General features: G+C 46.1%; 1 protein-coding gene across 1 annotated transcript in view; it reads right to left on the minus strand.

Moving 5' to 3' along the window:
- LOC109871112 (cytoplasmic protein NCK2-like) overlaps positions 1–17,707 on the minus strand; it is a 49,627-nt gene extending 31,920 nt beyond the window's left edge. Inside the window, exon 1 of the mRNA XM_020461944.2 lies at positions 17,439–17,707. The gene's annotated coding sequence lies outside the window, so the exon portion shown is untranslated. The remainder of the gene's footprint in view (positions 1–17,438) is intronic.
- Between the last annotated feature and the right edge of the window lie 956 nt (positions 17,708–18,663).

Raw genomic sequence — 18,663 nt, forward strand, 5'->3', positions numbered from 1 at the left:
ATTTAGTAGAGCTCCACCTAACTATCTGTCACTCAACACAATGGAGACCACTATGCCAGCTGAATTGAACACACACACAGCAAACACGTATAGGGGGAAAACATTGTCTGAACTTCAGAATCAATGTGGGGGAAGATTTAGCTTCAGATGCCACAAACTCTCTCGTTCGCTGTTCACAAGTACGTGAACAGAAACACGAACCTCCAAGCTACTCCTGTTAGTGAACTGTTCCTGTTTTGCTCATTAGTACCGGTGCCGTGCCTACCTGGGAGAACAGATGCAGCAGACCAGTGTGCACGTGGGTGTTCATGTTACGAGTTTGAGTTAAGAAACGTAGAAGCCTAAAGGGGGGGTTGAAGAGGTCTGGTACTACAATGGGGCTGGGCAACACGTCTGACTAGGGCTGGGCAACACGTCTGACTAGGGCTGGGCAACACGTCTGACTAGGGCTGGGCAACACGTCTGACTAGGGCTGGGCAACACGTCTGACTAGGGCTGGGCAACACGTCTGACTAGGGCTGGGCAACACGTCTGACTAGGGCTGGGCAACACGTCTGACTAGGGCTGGGCAACACGTCTGACTAGGGCTGGGCAACACGTCTGACTAGGGCTGGGCAACACGTCTGACTAGGGCTGGGCAACACGTCTGACTAGGGCTGGGCAACACGTCTGACTAGGGCTGGGCAACACGTCTGACTAGGGCTGGGCAACACGTCTGACTAGGGCTGGGCAACACGTCTGACTAGGGCTCGGCAACACGTCTGACTAGGGCTGGGCAACACGTCTGACTAGGGCTGGGCAACACGTCTGACTAGGGCTGGGCAACACGTCTGACTAGGGCTGGGCAACACGTCTGACTAGGGCTGGGCAACACGTCTGACTAGGGCTGGGCAACACGTCTGACTAGGGCTGGGCAACACGTCTGACTAGGGCTGGGCAACACGTCTGACTAGGGCTGGGCAACACGTCTGACTAGGGCTGGGCAACACGTCTGACTAGGGCTGGGCAACACGTCTGACTAGGGCTGGGCAACATGGCCTAAAAATGGTATCTACATATTTCAAATGTTCTAAATAAATAAGCTTTGTTGTACAATTAAAAAGGTCAAATAAACTGCATTTCAAACAGTCAGCAATAATTGAATGAATTAAGGGTGTGTGAAATTACACTAAATATAAGCCCCACTGGCATTGAAGTCTGTACAAAAACTATTTTCTTCCCTTTTTGTTACAAATTGACCCAGAACTATGCATAATGCACATTCACTAATAATAACTTATTGTGGTAGGTTTTATAGAACATTAACACAGGTCTCATCTCTCTAGCACAAGCCCACATGCTAGTGAGTAGCCAGCTAATCTTTATATTTCAAGTTTAGACACATTTGATCTATTTACTAGAACAAGGTGGAACATTTGAATTGTTATGAACAAACCCTTCTGTCCATCTCCAACTGTTTGAACAGCATGCCAGACTGTCCACTTCGTTCAGATGTTGAACTCAAGTGGTCTACCTTATTTCTCAGAATGAGAACGAGTTGACAATTCCTTATATAATTGTGTGTTATGATTATTGTCCATTTCTAAAAACAGACTAGACAGCTAGTATAACAGACGTTGGCTGAAATGCAGCTAGTGGTATGTGCAATGCCGCGAGACAAACTGAGCATACATTTTACAAAATCAATGTTCATTGATACTCTTGTTTTAGTAGTGTCTGCTCTGCGAGCATTTGGATTAGTTGAGACAAAAATTTCGAAATTAAATTAAAACGTTCCACAAAAATGTGCACCTGAAAACCATAACTGGCACGCAACGCAGATCGGTAGAAATGGTCAGATAAATTGCCATTCCACATGAGAAAGGTTGGAGACTCCTCATGTAGCCTATTACGCGCAACTTCAGGAGAGTAACGGCAGAATCTGCAATAACCAGTAGGAGGGGGTATTTCCGGTATCTATATGACCGATTCTGTTGGGCCCAACCTCAAATGCAAATGTCAGAGAGGAAGAAGTGATCTCTAAACTTAAACTGGTGTGAGTGGCAGGGGGAGGGGCTTGGTGTGTGTGTATAAAAAGAGAGAAGTTTCTCTCACCAAAATCGATCCAAAAGAAGCCCAATGCATTTCTATGGGATTATTTTGGACCTAAGCTTGTCGCCTGCCTTCCCGCCTTTGGGACAACGACTCCCATTGTTAAGGTCGGAGACATGAGCATCTCGTCATTATATGCAGATTTCTGGTGTAAATGGTAATGTGCACACAGCACAGAAGGAGGAGACTAAAAAGACGACATGAGAACAAGCAGACAAGAAACGCACATAAAAACTAATACAAAAAAAGCTTGATTCTTGTGGAACGGGCATTTGGAACAGGCATTTGGAACAGGCATTTGGAACAGGCATTTGGAACAGGCATTTGGAACAGGCATTTGGAACGGGCATTTGGAACAGGCATGTGGAACAGGCATTTGGAACAGGCATGTGGAACAGGCATGTGGAACAGGCATTTGGAACAGGCATTTGGAACAGGCATGTGGAACGGGCATTTGGAACAGGCATTTGGTACAGGCATGTGGAACAGGCATTTGGAACAGGCATTTGGAACAGGCATGTAGAACGGGCATTTGGAACAGGCATTTGGAACAGGCATTTGGAACGGGCATTTGGAACAGGCATGTGGAACAGGCATTTGGAACAGGCATGTGGAACAGGCATGTGGAACAGGCATTTGGAACAGGCATTTGGAACAGGCATTTGGAACGGGCATGTGGAACGGGCATTTGGAACAGGCATTTGGAACAGGCATTTGGAACAGGCATTTGGTACAGGCATTTGGAACAGGCATTTGGAACAGGCATTTGGAACGGGCATTTGGAACAGGCATTTGGAACAGGCATTTGGAACGGGCATTTGGAACAGGCATGTGGAACAGGCATTTGGAACAGGCATGTGGAACAGGCATGTGGAACAGGCATTTGGAACAGGCATGTGGAACGGGCATTTGGAACAGGCATTTGGTACAGGCATTTGGAACAGGCATTTGGAACAGGCATTTGGTACAGGCATTTGGAACAGGCATTTGGAACGGGCATTTGGAACGGGCATTTGGAACAGGCATTTGGAACAGGCATTTGGAACAGGCATTTGGAACAGGCATTTGGAACAGGCATTTGGAACAGGCATTTGGAACGGGCATTTGGAACAGGCATTTGGAACAGGCATTTGGTACAGGCATTTGGAACAGGCATTTGGTACAGGCATTTGGAACAGGCATTTGGAACAGGCATTTGGTACAGGCATTTGGAACAGGCATTTTGGAACAGGCATTTGGAACAGGCATTTGGAACGGGCATTTGGAACAGGCATTTGGAACGGGCATTTGGAACAGGCATTTGGAACGGGCATTTGGAACGGGCATTTGGAACAGGCATTTGGAACAGGCATTTGGTACAGGCATTTGGAACGGGCATTTGGAACGGGCATTTGGAACGGGCATTTGGAACAGGCATTTGGAACGGGCATTTGGAACAGGCATTTGGAACAGGCATTTGGAACAGGCATTTGGAACAGGCATTTGGTACAGGCATTTGGAACAGGCATTTGGAACAGGCATTTGGAACAGGCATTTGGAACGGGCATTTGGAACAGGCATTTGGAACGGGCATTTGGAACGGGCATTTGGAACAGGCATTTGGAACAGGCATTTGGTACAGGCATTTGGAACGGGCATTTGGAACAGGCATTTGGAACGGGCATTTGGAACAGGCATTTGGAACGGGCATTTGGAACAGGCATTTGGAACGGGCATTTGGAACAGGCATTTGGAACAGGCATTTGGTACAGGCATTTGGAACGGGCATTTGGAACAGGCATTTGGAACGGGCATTTGGAACAGGCATTTGGAACGGGCATTTGGAACAGGCATTTGGAACAGGCATTTGGTACAGGCATTTGGAACAGGCATTTGGAACAGGCATTTGGTACAGGCATTTGGAACAGGCATTTGGAACAGGCATTTGGAACAGGCATTTGGAACGGGCATTTGGAACGGGCATTTGGAACGGGCATTTGGAACGGGCATTTGGAACAGGCATTTGGAACAGGCATTTGGTACAGGCATTTGGAACGGGCATTTGGAACAGGCATTTGGAACGGGCATTTGGAACGGGCATTTGGAACGGGCATTTGGAACAGGCATTTGGAACGGGCATTTGGAACAGGCATTTGGAACGGGCATTTGGAACAGGCATTTGGAACAGGCATTTGGAACAGGCATTTGGAACAGGCATTTGGAACAGGCATTTGGAACGGGCATTTGGAACAGGCATTTGGAACGGGCATTTGGAACAGGCATTTGGAACGGGCATTTGGAACAGGCATTTGGAACAGGCATTTGGAACGGGCATTTGGAACAGGCATTTGGAACGGGCATTTGGAACAGGCATTTGGAACGGGCATTTGGAACAGGCATTTGGAACAGGCATTTGGAACGGGCATTTGGAACGGGCATTTGGAACAGGCATTTGGAACAGGCATTTGGAACAGGCGTTTGGAACGGGCGTTTGGAACGGGCATTTGGAACGGGCATTTGGAACGGGCATTTGGAACGGGCATTTGGAACGGGCATTTGGAACAGGCATTTGGAACAGGCATTTGGAACAGGCATTTGGAACGGGCATTTGGAACGGGCATTTGGAACAGGCATTTGGAACGGGCATTTGGAACGGGCATTTGGAACGGGCATTTGGAACGGGCATTTGGAACAGGCATTTGGAACGGGCATTTGGAACGGGCATTTGGAACGGGCATTTGGAACAGGCATTTGGAACAGGCATTTGGAACGGGCATTTGGAACGGGCATTTGGAACAAAACCATGAATTCGATACATCTCCCATCTCCCTCCATCTGACTACACAAGGCAGTCGTGTACCCTTGCAACTGAACTTCAAGCCCTGAGGAAGATGACATCACTGCTCGATGCTAATAGCCATTGGGTTCTTCAACTTTTTCAGCACGGGACCCAAGCTTAGGAAAACATGCAACTATACATAAATATGAGTACATTACATTGCCCTTATGCCTAAAACTATAGCAATATAGACAATAACAATGAAATTAGATAAACATCCATAGCTATTCATATGGGTATTGTTCCCCATTAAAAACACTTACATATTCGTCAAGGTTGGAACTGTTGCTGTTAAAATACAATAAGTCATTTTCATTCTGAACAGGAAGAATCTGATCGCATCACACAGGTATCTAACAGAACACACACAGGCTCCGTTTGATCGTGCAACCCTAAGTAACAGTACAGATAAATGGTCAGGCCTACTGTACATCTTACTGTAGAAATGATTGTTGGAACTGTGACTTAAAATAAAATACGTCATTGTTATTATGAACTAGAATAAACTGATCACATCACACAGATGTTGACCAGAAAGACAAACAAACAAAACCACTCCTAATAAGAGGTGTGTGGCTGGTTGAAGTTTAACAAGCAGGTCTATTCATTTTAGTACAATTAAATAGTTAACACACACACACAGCGGTCTAAGGCACTGCATGTCAGTGCAAGAGGTGTCACTACAGTCCCTGGTTCGAATCCAGGCTGTATCACATTCGGCCGTGATTGGGAGTCCCATAGGGCAGAGCACAATTGGCCCAGCGTCCTCCAGGTTTGGCCGGGGTAGGGCCGTCATTGTAAAAAATAATTTGTTCTTAACTGACTTGCCTAGTGAAGGTTACACTCACATACACAAAAGTTATTTTGTTGGCATTTACCCATGTCCCCATTACCAGTAGAACATAATCAAAACCTATTTATTTCCCTTACTTGCTGTGCTGTTTCATTGTTCATTTGTTTCATTCTCAACCAGGATTTCATCATACATGTCAAGCAGTGAAGTTTCAGCTGTCTGTCCGTGGCTTCTCTTCTTTGGTGCCCGTTTCCATCTTGTCCAGCTATGTGTGTAACATTTCACGTAAACCATGTTTCTTGTCTGCATCGAAGTAGCAGTCCTTGAACCTAGCATTGAGCAGGGTGGCAAAAGAGTAGAGGCTCGGAGGGAATACGAGCAATACGGCTTTCCTCAGTACAAAATCCTCATGGACCCACTGTGATGTCAGACTCAGCATGCTCATGGGGTTGACATTGCTGGTGCAAATGTCAGTCGTGAAGCTAATAGCAGTGACGCCCATAGCAAGTAGATCACAGACGTTTCAACAATACTGTAACTCTGGTAGGGCAACATCTGAAATATAGTGTGTCCCGGGGCTCGACCAGTCGGCGAAAGCCAACATCATTCACGACAGAGGACGGTTGATTGTCAAGGGAAATTAATTCCATTATCTTGGCGTTAATGGATTTTGCCTTTGTCTTGCTGAAATGTTCTTATTATTTCAAATGACTGCTCGACTTGAACTTGTTTAGTTGGAAGTGTAGCGCTTAGTATTTTTCTGCTTTTGTTCTGTGTAGCGCTGCATTTTTTGTTGTGTCATTACAACATCTACCTACCGAACAGAGAGCCCTGCCGAACAGAGAGCCCTGCCGAACAGAGAGCCCTGCCGAACAGAGAGCCCTGCCGAACAGAGGGCGCCGCCGAACAGAGGGCGCCGCCGAACAGAGGGCGCCGCCGAACAGAGGGCGCCGCCGAACAGATGGCGCCGCCGAACAGAGGGCGCCGCCGAACAGAGGGCGCAGTTGCACTTGGACAAATTTTTCTTAGTAATTAATGAAATAATTATACATTTACTCGGACACGTCACGACCATTAACAGGTCCGCAACCCACACTTTAAGAAAGGCTATAATAGTCGTATTGCTACATACTGTACATACTGTATAAAGTCACACTCCATAATAAAAAGTAACAAAAAAAAGTAAGTCTACCTCCCTCCATTAAAGTGCTGTTGATTCTCTCCCAGCATGTGCTTCACTTTCTTTGTACCTCCTGCTCTCCATCCCTCTCTCCTCCTCTCCATCCCCCTCTCCTCCTCTCCATCCCTCTCTCCTCTACAACTGCTCTGAATAGCTGAATTATTAAGTGCAACCCAGTGCCCCACAGAGTGAACAGAGTGACAGTACACGGGGGTTGACAGAGAGAGAGGGGTAACGAGAGAATGTGAAGAGAACAATTTGGAGTGACGAGTGTATGTTTACTGTATGACCCTTCATTACACTACCACCCACTGCTTGCTGGTTGTTGGCATACCACAAGAGTGTTAGCTCACTGAGCTAAAGCCAAGAACTCAGGGCAAGATGATTACTTATGACGGAAAACTAACTTGGCACACAACCTCTTAAATACACAGTGGTTCACCAGAAGTAACTGATGGGTGAAGAAATATAGGGATTGAAGGAAGTCTCTAGGTTTTGCTTGCCTGAGGTAGAGTATCTCATGATAAGCTGTAGACCACACTATTTACCAAGAGAGTTTATCTATATTCTTCGTAGCTGTCTATTTGCCACCACAAACCGATGCTGTCACAAAGACCACACTCAATGAGCTGTATACGGCCATAAGCAAACAGGAAAACGCTCATCCAGAGGCGGCGCTCCTAGTAGCCAGGGAATTGAATGCAGGGAAACTCAAATCTGCTTTACCTCATTTCTACCAGCATGTTAAATGTGCAACCAGAAGGAAAAACACTCTGGACCACCTTTACTCCACACACGGAGATGCATACAAACCTCTCCCTTGCCCTCCATTTGGCAAATCTGACCATAATTATATTGTCCTGATTTCTGCTTACAAGCCAAAACGAAAGCAGGAAGTACCAGTGACTCAGTCAACAAGAAAGTGGTCAGATGAAGCAGATGCTAAGTTACAGGACTGTTTTGCTAGCACAGACCGGAATATGTTCCCGGGATTCTTCAGATGGTATTGAGGAGTACACCACATCAGTCACTGGCTTTATCAATAAGTGCATCGATGACGTCGTCCCGACAGTGACTGTACGTACCCCAACCAGAAGCCATGGATTACAGGCAACATCTGCACTGAGCTAAAGGGTAGAGCTGCCGCTTTCAAGGAGTGGGATTCTAAACCGGAAGCTATGCCCTCCGACGAACCATCAAACAGGCAAAAATTGAGTCGTACTACACCAGCTCTGACGCTTGGCGAATGCGGCAGGGCTTGCAAACTATTACACACTACAAAGGGAAGCACAGCCGCAAGCTGCCTAGTGACACGAGCCTACCAGACGAGCTAATTTACTTCTATGCTCGTGTCGATGCAAGTAACACTGAAACATGCATGAGAGCATCAGCTGTTCTGGACAAGTGTGTGATCACGCCGATGTGAGTAAGACCTTTAAAACAGGTCAACATTCACAGACAGATTACCAGGACGTGTACTCAAAGCATGCACTGACCAAATGGCAAGTGTCTTCACTGACATTTTAAACTTGTCCCTGACTGAGTCTGTAATACCAACATGTTTCAAGCAGGCCACCATAGTTCCTGTGCTGCCGCACAGCAGGCGGTAGCCAGCCAAATGGCTTCTTAACAGCTTCTACCCCCAAGCCATAAGCCTACTGAACAGCTAATCAAAGGGCTACCCAGACACCTCTTTTATGCCGCTGCTACGCTCTGTGTATTATCTATGCAGACACTTTTACTCTACCTACATGTACATATTACCTCGACAAACCGGTGCCCCCACACATTGACTCTGTACCGTAACACCCTGTATATAGCCTCCACATTGACTCTGTACCGGTACCCCCTGTATATAGCCTCCACATTGACTCTGTACCGTAATACCCTGTATATAGCCTCCACATTGACTCTGTACCGTAATACCCTGTATATAGACTCACTATTGTTATTTTACTCCTGCTGTTAAATTACTTGTTTCTTTCCTTTTCTATTTTTTACTTAACACTTTTTTTTTTACTTCTTAAAGTATTGTTGGTTGTAAGTAAGCATTTCACTAAGGTCTACATCTGTTCTATTCAGCGCATGTGACAAATAAAATCAGATTTCTTTTTGATTTGATTGAAGAGATCTCTCTGTGTGAGTGAGTGAGTCTGTCATGGCCTTTGGCCTGGTGAGCAGCGGGTATATACTGGGGGTGAGTCACTGCTGTCCTGCTTGCCTTGCCCAAGCACGTGTGTGTTATATATACACAAGCCCTGCTCTGACGTTGTGACAAGGCCCTCAGACCCAGGGAGTAAGTCTGACGCACAATCAGAGAGAGAAACGGAAGCAGTCTGTGTGTGGTGGAACATCTCTGGCCCAGGACAAAATAAATAAATGTCACGACTTGCTGCATCAACCTGTGTGTGCGTGTGTGTGTCTGTCGAGCTTGACATTTTTTGGTCAGGACAAACTTCTGGCATTACACCATAACAAGTAGTCACAGAATAACACCCCATGAAATAGATTTCCCCCCTGAAAATGGCATGCTAAACAACCCAGCTCTTGACAACAGAAGTGTTTCTATGTTTTGTATTTACCAGGCAGAATGGTGATGTCTCCTTCCACAGAAACCCTGTCACACAAAACACTGAACAGCCACATTCAACAGGCATCACTGTGTCCACTGTGTATTTGTTTGGCCCTGGTAATCCCGAGGACCCTGTCACTCTTAAGCCATCCGTCTCATAAATAGTGGTTTCGTAGTGCATCCTCAACATGTGTGAGTGTGTACGCAAAGGAGGCCATATTACACCTTCATAGGGTATAGCAGGGATAGGGTATAGCAGCCATGTCTAACCCTGACAGCTATCTCATCATCAGGGCTATGGCTATGTGATCCATACACAGCCAGCGGGACAGAGGATCACATCCAACACAGTAATGGGGAGGTAAGAAGAGAAGAGATGGAGTGAAAAAAAACTCTCCCTTTTCATGAGAGGAGAAATGCCATTTACACCCCCAGAGACAGAGAGGCCATTGGACAGGTGTGAGCCACTCATGAAAGCATTCTCCATCATTTTGGGACTGAGCCAAACTGATGTCCTGCAGCAAACCCATTAAAATATCACAACACGTGTGTGTGTGTGTGTGTGTGTGTGTGTGTGTGTGTGTGTGTGTATGTATATATATATATATATATATATATATGTATATATATATATATATATATATATATATATACGAGAGAGAGATAGAGAGAGAGGATTGCAGTGTCCACTTAGTAGATATGTTGGTAGGCCCTTCATGCTCTAACTAAAACAAATTGACAAACATCACTCTTCTACCAGTTATTGTGTGTTCATAGGACCGTCCCTACCTTCCCTCGCTATTTACATTTCAAGAACCGTGTCCTCCATCCTCCCTCCTTTAGCCTGACCTTTTCCATTCCTTGTACCCTCCATCTTTCCACTGCCTCTCTCCCCCCCATCTCTTTACCCTTCACTCGGCCTTCCCCCTCTCTCTGTAATGCCGGTCCAGCTCCTTGAGGGTTTGACCTGTCCTCAGAACACACGGGGGGATCTGGGTTGTTATCTGAACATGACTGAAGCCAGGAGGCAGAGGGGGAAAATCACAGCTCCATGCTACTTCTGGCAACCTGCCTTCTTTTAGTGACTGGCTGCTTTAAACTGGCAGCAGCATATGACTGCTGCCTCTGGGGGAGTCACACTAGTACCCCAGTGTTCAAGTTGAAAGGATGTTTTTCACAACGTTCACAGAACAGCACTGGCACGAGTTGTCAGGTAAAGTGCACGAGTTGTCAGGGAGAGTGCACGAGTTGTCAGGGAGGGTGCACGAGTTGTCAGGGAGGGTGCACGAGTTGTCAGGGAGGGTGCACGAGTTGTCAGGGAGAGTGCACGAGTTGTCAGGGTGAGTGCACGAGTTGTCAGGGAGAGTGCACGAGTTGTCAGGTAGAGTGCACGAGTTGTCAGGGAGAGTGCATGAGTTGTCAGGTAGAGTGCATGAGTTGTCAGGGAGAGTGCATGAGTTGTCAGGGAGAGTGCATGAGTTGTCAGGGAGAGTGCACGAGTTGTCAGGGAGAGTGCACGAGTTGTCAGGTAGAGTGCACGAGTTGTCAGGTAGAGTACACGAGTTGTCAGGGAGAGTGCACGAGTTGTCAGGTAGAGTGCACGAGTTGTCAGGGAGAGTGCACGAGTTGTCAGGGAGAGTGCACGAGTTGTCAGGGAGAGTGCACGAGTTGTCAGGGAGAGTGCACGAGTTGTCAGGTAGAGTGCACGAGTTGTCAGGTAGAGTGCACGAGTTGTCAGGTAGAGTGCATGAGTTGTCAGGTAGAGTGCATGAGTTGTCAGGGAGAGTGCATGAGTTGTCAGGGAGAGTGCATGAGTTGTCAGGTAGAGTGCATGAGTTGTCAGGTAGAGTGCATGAGTTGTCAGGTAGAGTGCATGAGTTGTCAGGTAGAGTGCATGAGTTGTCAGGTAGAGTGCATGAGTTGTCAGGTAGAGTGCACGAGTTGTCAGGTAGAGTGCACGAGTTGTCAGGTAGAGTGCATGAGTTGTCAGGGAGAGTGCATGAGTTGTCAGGGAGAGTGCACGAGTTGTCAGGGAGAGTGCATGAGTTGTCAGGTAGAGTGCATGAGTTGTCAGGTAGAGTGCATGAGTTGTCAGGGAGAGTGCATGAGTTGTCAGGGAGAGTGCACGAGTTGCACGGAACTAAATGATGTTGTCTTTGTATTTCAGTTTCAGCATACATGTTTTATTTAACGAGGCAAGTTAGTTAAGAACAGATTCTTATTTATAATGACGGCCTACACCGGCCAAACCCGGACGACGCTGGGCCAATTATGTGCTGCCCTATGGGACTCCCAATCACGGCCGGTTGTGATACAGCCTGGTTTCGAACCAGGGTGTCTGTAGTGACGCCTCAAGCACTGAGATGCAGTCCCTTAGACCGCTGCGCTATTTGGGAGCCCTACAATCAGGCTGCACCTAGGGTGGCAGGCAAAGGCAAGTGCACACACACACAGAATCCCGCCGCCCACTGTATTTCCTGTGACTAGATAGCAAGCCAAGTAAATCCAGACCTTGATGCAGCGATTACCTAACTGTGTGTGTGTGGAGGTCCTGAACTGAGGACTCTCTTTCTTTCTCTCAGGGAGCGTTGGGTTTCGCTGCTCGCTCCGTCTTGCTCCACGGCCCAAAGTGGCCATTTTCACCGGGGTAATTCGAAGCCAGCCATGCAAACTGGGAGAGGGCACAGGAGTGCCTTCGACCCTTAATTACTCTTTAACGAGCACTTCTGAGGGTGTTTATGAATTAATGGCCTCTTGTCTGTCAGGGGGTGGAGACATCAGTTCGAGGGGGACAAATAGGGAGAGTTGTGGTGGTGTGAAATGCCCCCCCCCCCCCCCCCCCGCCTCACCCCTGTGGAGTTTCTAAAGCTCTGGAACTTACACACTGACAGTCTGTATACGGTCTCTGTACGTAATGTCTTCATGACGCACCAAGTTAACAGATTTTTTCAGTGACTCCCAAGCATTCTCAATTTATTTTCCCTGTCCTCCAGCATCCATGGGAGAGGTCACTCTTTTTAAGGGCCTAGTTTAAGGGGCTGGGGGCGTGGATGGGTAGTGAGAGAGACATGCCAGTGCCATCTCCCACTCCCTATACCAATCCCATTCCCTCTATCTGTCCCCCTCTCTGTCCATATATGCATCCCAGAACAGGATTAGGCTGGGTGCCCATTGATGACACAAGGGCATTGGAGGTTCAGGTGGACTCAAGCAGAGTGAGGGCCTGAGAGAGAGGGCAAATAGGGAGGGAAGGATGGGAGCATTGAGACAGACGTGAGATAAACAGCTTAAAATCATTAATGGGAGAATGAGTGAGAGAGCGAGCCAGGGAGAGTGAGTGAGCAACAAAGAGCGACGAAGAGGGAGAGCTGGTACACGCTGTAATAAAATAGAGGAAAGGTGAAGGCTGTGAAACCATAATTGATGAGAAGGCAGAATTAAGAAGGTTCAGCCAAAGGCCAAAGGCTCCTGGAACTGTCTGTGTCCGGAGAACTCTTTAAGTGTTCCAAGCTCGAAGGGCCGGTTCTTATGAAATCATGTATTGGGTGCCTATAATGGCATGAATCTCTTCAACATTTGCTCTCCCCATGTTATCATTAGGCTTGCAATGTGTGTGTGCACAGATCAATATGGCATACAGAACAAAACACACTAACACCACTGTCGATTGCCGTCACTGTGTCTTGTCTTCTCAATGGCACAACAAATCCTCTTTCTCTTCCTGGGTCACAGTGTGTTCAGTTCCATTATTACTGTAACGGCTGCCACGGTTAACGGCTGCCCTGCCCTGACTGCCAGGCTCCAGATTACCACAATGACTAGAGGGAGAATAACAATGAGAACCATTGGGCTCCTGACCCCTCCTGTCTCAGCCTCCAGTATTTATGCTGCAGTCGTTTATGTGTCGGGGGGCTAGGGTCAGTTTGTTATATCTGGAGTACTTCTCCTGTCCTATCCGGTGTCCTGTGTGAATTTAAGTATGCTCTCTCTAATTCTCTCTCTCTCGGAGGACCTGAGCCCTAGGACCATGCCTCAGGACTACCTGACATGATGACTCCTTGCTGTCCCCAGTCCACCTGGCTGTGCTGCTGCTCCAGTTTCAACTGTTCTGCCTGTGATTATTATTATTTGACCATGCTGATCATTTATGAACATTTGAACATCTTGGCCATGTTCTGTTATAACCTCCACCCGGCAAAGTCAGAAGAGGACTGGCCACCCCACATAGCCTGGTTCCTCTCTAGGTTTTGGCCTTTCTAGGGAGTTTTTCCTAGCCACCGTGCTTCTACACCTGCATTGCTTGCTGTTTGGGGTTTTAGGCTGGGTTTCTGTACAGCACATTGAGATATCAGCTGATGTACGAAGGGCTTTATAAATACATTTGATTTGGCTCCCATCACTCTATCTGCCCGTATGAAATAATCTCTCTCTATGTCCGCTGATGATCCATTCATCTGGGTCTGTGCCCATCTAGTCCACCCCTTTTGGGAAGATTAACATTTTGCAGTGGGAGAAAGAGGTCACAGAAAGACATTTTCAGCATTGGCTACTTTGCTACCAAATCAGTTGTGTTGTGATGCAGTGGTTTTCCAACATGGCTTCTGATGTGGAGCTCGTTGATTTTCTCTATAACAAGCACAACAGATGAGGTTTCTTTACCATTGCATGTAGCCTATATTTAAAAAATTTAAGAATCCGGTAGGAGACCGCCGCATTAGAGGTTTATATGTCTAGGAGCCTGAAAGAGCCCATGTCGTCAAGGGACAAATAGTGGTTTCTCTCTCAGTGGGGTCAATACACCCTCTCTACAAATACACCAGACCAAGTGGGAGCTCCATACAGCTCTTTTGTGTAAAATCAGATAATGTCACTGAAGGGGCACAGTGTGTACACAACAAATTCCAGAGCTCAGTAGGATGGTGGGTTGTGATAGCATTAGGCCTAAATGTTCTGGCTATTTAAGAAAGAACACTGTCCCATAGTTGTTGTGATATGACAAAGCAGGTTTAAGGCGTCAGCATGCTTCAGTTTGGCTGACGCCCAGCCGAACGAGTGTGCTCAAACTCCCTTGAAAGACCTTCGCTTGAAAAACAAAAAAAAGGGGCAATAGTGCAGTTTGTCCATTTTGAGGCACCGTAGCTAGTAGACTTCCTCAAAATATAGTCTGAATTAATCTAAGAAAATTTATGACAGATTTGAGTTAATAAGTTTTTGCTGATGAGATCTTAGTCGCACAATTTTATATATTTTTTTTTAAAGGAAAATCTGCATGAAAACGAGTCGTCTCTGGTTGAATGACAAAGACTTTTGAAGAATGCCTACTGTTGACCAATCACTGATGCAGGGGCATAAACTAAAGTTCAAAGACGAAGTCTATCTCCAGAAAAAAGTGTGCTCCCAAAAATCCCGAAAAAACCCTCACCAAAGTCTGAACAAAAACGTCACAAAATGTTGTAATATATGCATGAAGTCTAACAAACTGTTTCGTCTGGGAAGCATGACGGTCTTTCGTTTCACCGGACGCACATGAACTGGACGTTGATTAAGGTAGTCCCCGCACCTCTCTGATTCAGATGTGTTAAATGATGAAGACACATTTCCGATGAATGCATTCAGTTGCGCAACTGACTAGGTATCCCCTTTATCAGACCTGACGTGATTGAGTTTAAGACTGTTGTGTCGGCCTTTCTTAAAACGGTTGAGTCAGCCATAGAAAACCCAACTGGGCTAGGCTAGTGTTCGGTCTCGCTAACAAACTAATGATTTCTACTGTCAGCACTAAATGATTTAGCACCTTGATTTCCAATCAGGTTGTACAGCAGTGATGCTCAATCTATTTCTGTATTGTAAGTGTTAAAGGGATACTTTGGGATTTTGTCAATGAGGCCCTTTATCTACTTCCCCAGAGGTCAGGTGAACTTGTGGATACCATTTTTGTCTCTGTGTCCAGTATACGAAAGAAGAGGTAGTTTCACGTGCACACTAGCAGACACCCGTAAACTTCCAGTCACTGAGCTAACACTAGTTAACATTGACTCGCAAAACTACCTATAACTTCCTTCATACTGGACACAAAGAAATAAAAATGCTATGCACGAGTTCACCTGACTCTGGGGAAGTAGATAAAGGCCCTCATTGACAAAATCCCGAAGTCTCCCTTTAACCCGGCAGTAACACACCCCTTCAACTAATCAACAGCTTGGTGATTCGTTGATCATTTTAGGCGTGGATTGAGGTTAATGGTTGTGTGCCGAGAAGACTCTGTGGTAGTTTCTGACTTCTGTCCTTTAGGCCACGTTTCCCCCCCAACCAAAAACAAAAGTGCAGGCCACACAGAGCAGCAGAATGGCTTGCCCTTCCTCAGTCAGCAAACAGTAGTTTACATAATGCCAAAATCAAACAGGTCCCCTCCCAAATGTAACAACAGGACTACAGAGAACGCCAAACCCTGCATTCCACACACATACCTGTCATTGCAACAGCGGCAGCAAACCGTGTACCATAAAAACTGTGTTGCCACGGTGACCTACCTTAACACAGGGGTGTGGCGGCGCTGTGGGTGCGCCCTGAAACTACACCTTACCCCTGAGCGTCCGTACTGTCTGACTGTCCCAGATAGCCTACAGTACCTTAATCTGTCATCACATAAAACTGTCTGATAAGGAGAAGAACACTGATAAACTCAGTTTCCATATAGGTCTCTTAATCCCTAGAACATGTTCATGCTATTGTCCACATCTAGGAGCGAAATGGGTTAGTTCTGGCATTTATGCGGCATTTGCAGTATAATGTGAGTAAAATAGTATTAGGACTGTAAAGTCCAGTACCGCTCAGCGGGAACCACTTCACACATCCGGAAGCCTAATGGAAGGAATAACATTAGAGAACTGTGGGGTGTAGGTGGATAGAAACTGGAAGCTACATTAGGCTACTCAAAACCATGTGCATTTCAGGCTATCAAACCGCACATTCGTTTTTAAACTGTAGTAGACAAAAGAGTGGACACACCATGGTGGATTCTAATGGGATTTACTTACACATTGCTGTCATTGCTCTTTTGTCTGGGCTGTGGGTGAGAGCAGTTCATGAACTACTCTGCCAGACTGCAAAGCAGGCTACTGTATGTAAACCCTGTCGGCTACAGTAGCCTACAATGTGAAGCTCTTTAATTCTGGCAAATAAACATCCATTTCTGCAATGTGTGAGAAAAAAAAGTGTGCTATGAAGAGTGTTTAATGTCCATCTAAGCGCAGCTGTTAAAGCAACAGTGTAACAACCAGCGATACAATAGGCTAACAATTATCATCCCAACGAATATGAGCTGTATGCGGGAATTTGATCTTCGGATTGTAGACCCAGTGTGGAACAAGCCAATAGGCTATGGGATAGCGTTTAGAAATTCCCCAATTGATTTAAGCACAAAACAAATTGAAACAAATGGAAAAACTGGGAAGCAATTAGAATTATTTAAAGAAAACAGACAGCCTACGATGTAAACCAAACACGACGGTTTCAAACAGTGGAAGCACAAGTGATGTTAATGAATGAGTCGAAGGCTATAGGCTACTCGGTAATAACATATTCAAGCCTACTTAATATAATAAGTGCATTCTTTAAGGTAAAAGGAAAACATTACATTTGTATGTTAACCATATTTTACTGGAAGCCTGTAATAACGCACATATAGCCTATCAACTGCACCGTGTGGAGTGTGGACACAAAGACAGTGCCCTAAAGAATCAGAAAGTGACGGTCTACACTAGTGAACGGACAACATGGTCCATGGATATTGTCCCCGTCTAGCTAGGCCTTGTACCAAACAATGGATAGGCTACTTTGTATGTTTGTACCCACTGACGTGTCATAGTTTGCATTACTACATTTGTGAAAAGAAAACACAGCAGCCATAGCCTATAGTTCACGCCACAAACATCAAGCCCGGGCGACCACACCAACTTTACGCTCAGTTGAAAATTGTCCTTACCTTGGTGTTCACTCCAACGAGAACGAGCAACGGGGACTGGAGAGCCACACACACTGGGGAAGAAACAGAACACCTTTTCACAAACCAACCGAGTCGTGATCAAAAGCGCAACAAAACTAAATTCACGTATTTGGTTCGGTTTCTCAGAACGATTCCATTCTCTAGCCCAGCTATTCCACTCGCTGCTTGCTAGTTCTCTCCCCCTCTAGCACAAGCTGCCTCCACCACAATCCACTCGTCCGACTGGTGACGTCACCGCCGAGAGACAATGCGTGGTATGACATGGAGATTGATTTACTTCCACGAATCATACAATATACGTTGTTGAATGACTGGTTATTTTGCATTCGGACGTTGCCTTCATAATCAAGGAGGAAATTGAAATAGTCTACTTTAAAGGTATTCAGCTCAATTTACACAGTGATATAACAAGTAATCAGCTTTATTCTGTTTTTATTTGCATTTGCGTGACATGTTGAGTTTCCAGGTTGCTGTGTAAAGGGCAAGTTGCTGCCTTGGCCTGGAAGCCAGGACAAGATGGCGGGAATAAAATTAGTCATATTTTTGGAGAAAGTTCCTCCAAAAATATGACTAATTTTTTCCCCGCCATCTTCAACCGATTCAAGCTCACCCTCTACCTCCCTCACTCTCTTCGACCTCCTCCACATTGCAAGTACACAAAAAATTAGTCATATTTTTGGAGAAAGTGGACCCCCTGCCTTTTGGCTGATCCATATGTGATTTCAGGGTGGGTGAAAATGGAGTTGGTTGCTGTGGAATCGGTGAAGGTAATATGAAGTGGTCTTGTGATAATTGTTTGTGTTTCTGCCAGTCAGAGGGAGCAGGTGCTCCACGCCACACGAATGGGGTCAAGAGCTGTGGCTTGTTATGTTCTCAAAAAATAGTGCCATTGAAAGGAGTGAATACTGGGGTAGCTGTACATGAAAAAGTGGACCAACTGATGGGGAAGATTCCAGGTATTTTTGAATCTCATTGTTTGGTGTGACGCAGACAGGATGGCGTGAGTGGTGGAACAGAAGACTCATTGAACAGAAGAGTTCTTTTGAGTTGATGTTGAGTCTTTGCCCGTTATCCCGTACAAGCTTTTCTGTTATCCCAACGAGCTTTTGTGCCGAATTCATTACGTTGTTACAGGTGTCAAGCTTATGGGCATGTGGAAGCAGTGTGTAGGAGGGAGGTAGGTGTGCAGAAGGGCATGAGACAA

Source organism: Oncorhynchus kisutch, linkage group LG26, assembly GCF_002021735.2.
Source record: "Oncorhynchus kisutch isolate 150728-3 linkage group LG26, Okis_V2, whole genome shotgun sequence".
In the NCBI taxonomy this organism is placed as follows: domain Eukaryota; kingdom Metazoa; phylum Chordata; class Actinopteri; order Salmoniformes; family Salmonidae; genus Oncorhynchus; species Oncorhynchus kisutch.